This window comes from Cibotium barometz, chromosome 54 (assembly GCF_041138505.1).
Source record: "Cibotium barometz isolate CiBa-2024 chromosome 54, ASM4113850v1, whole genome shotgun sequence".
NCBI lineage: Eukaryota > Viridiplantae > Streptophyta > Polypodiopsida > Cyatheales > Cibotiaceae > Cibotium > Cibotium barometz.
This window is the reverse complement of record NC_141099.1, coordinates 36875500-36877737: the sequence shown is the minus strand read 5'-3', so window position 1 is coordinate 36877737 and position 2238 is coordinate 36875500.

Here is a 2238-nt window from a genome sequence, read left to right as displayed (position 1 = left end):
AAGAAGAATGGTATTCGGAGATAGTTTACATGCAGATACACTCCGTAGCAAAATGAAGTTGCTGAGCGGAAAAACAGGCACATTGCTGAGATTGCGCGAGCATTGATGGAAGAGAAGAATATGCCGCATAGCTATTGGGTTGAGGCTACTCCAACTGTAGCCATACATGATGTAACTCTAGAGGAGAGGTTTATTGGCAAAAAACCTAATTTGTCTCATCTGAAAGTCTTTGGATGCATTGCATATGTGCAGCCAGATGAGCTGAGAACTAAGCTGGATCCAAAAGTTGAAAAATGTGTGTTTATTGGGTATTTCCTTGAGCAAAAGGGATACAGGTGTTATAACCCTGCTATACACGTGAGTTGAGGGTAAGCAGGGATGTTGTTTTTTATGAGATGAGCAGCTGGTATGCTGCTGAAAAAGAAGCTGTTGGGGCTGATGTGCGTGGAAATGTGGTTGCACAGAATGCAAGTCAGTAATCACAGTCTTTGAGTGGACCAGGAGAGTCCTCATCTAGTGGTTCAGTTGATAGACCATGGAGTGGTAGGCTGCGTCATAATACCAGTCCTGCAAATGTGATTAGTACATCACATAAAGGCAAAGAGAAAGTGGTTGAGCCCCTTAGTATGCCTGACATTTCTGCAGGGCATTCTCATGTTGATGGAGAGTCTAGTGGCTCAGAGATGAGCCTTAATGAGGAGCTTGGTATACCAGCTATGAGAACACCTAGTGTAAAGAAGGCTATGGAAGCCATGAATGCAAAGCTGCAAAGATCTGGGAGAGTGAAGAATCCTGTGCAGAGGTTTACCTATGATGGTTATGTGGCACATCACTATGCATACATGGCAAAAGTTGTACAGGTTGTAGAGCCCATATGCATTGATGAGGCTGTTGGAAATGTGTGTTGGAAGAAAGCTATGGATGAGAAGATGGATGCACTATATGGAATTGAGACTTGGGATTTAGTGCAATTGCCTAAAGGCAAGAAAGCCATTGGATGCAAGTGGGTGTACAAAGTAAAACATAACAGTGATGGAAGCATAAGCAGGTACAAGGCTAGATTGGTAGCCAAAGGATATGCACAGACATATGGCATTGATTATGAGAAAACTTTCAGCCTAGTTGTTGCTATTGCCAAGATGGCAATAGTGAGAGTTGTGATAGCAGTGGCTGTGTCAAAGCAATGGTCTTTACATCATCAGATGGATGTAAAGAATGCATTATTGCATGGGGATTTGCAAGAAGAGGTGAATATGTTGCTGCCACCTGGTTATGAGGATATGAGTCACCCCGAGCATGTTTGCAGGTTGAAGAAAGCCTTGTATGGCTTAAAACAAGCACCAAGAGCATGGTCTGACAAGATTTCTCAATATCTTATCACTATTGGCTTTCATGTAGCCAATGCAAATTTCTCGCTGTATGTGAGACAGTGATAGAGGGGTTGTGCTTGTTGTCATCTATGTAGATGACTTGATCATTACGGGGGACCATGATGCAGAGATCTTTGATGTAAAGATCTTGCTTAGACAGAAGTTTAAGATGAAGGATCTGGGGGAGCTCAGATATTTCTTGGGCATTGAGGTGATTAGGTCACCACATGGTATTGGATTACTACAAAGACAGTATGGCTTGGACATGTTGTGCAAGTATGGTATGACAGGCTGTAACCCTATCTCAGTGCCATTGGATCAGAATGGCAAGTTGAGTGCAGATTTAGGAGAGATTTTAGAGGATCCTACTATGTATAGGCGCATAGTAGGAAGCTTGATCTATATGATGATCACCAGGCCAGATTTGAGCTATGCTGTTGGGTTGGTGACTCAGTTTATGTAGGTCCCTCGAAAACTGCATTTAGATGCATTGAGATGCATACTGAGGTATGTAAGGTCTACTTTGCATTGTGGACTATTTTATGAAACTGGGACAGAGATATGTGTACATGGGTACACAGATGCTGATTGGGCTAGTATCTCAAATAGAAGATCTACTAGTGGCTTCATGTTTTCTTTGGGGAGTGCTGCTGTGACTTGGAGCAGCAAGAAGCAGCCTACGGTTGCACTATCCAGTATAGAGGCCGAGTACAGAGGTGCTGCTATGGCAGCATGTGAGGTAGCTTGGTTGAGAAAGCTAATTGCAGATTTGGGTCTATAAGTGGATAGACAAGTTGTCATTTTTTGTGACAACATTAGCAGTATACAGTTGGCCAGGAACCCAATTTTTCATGCTCGTAAGAAGCAT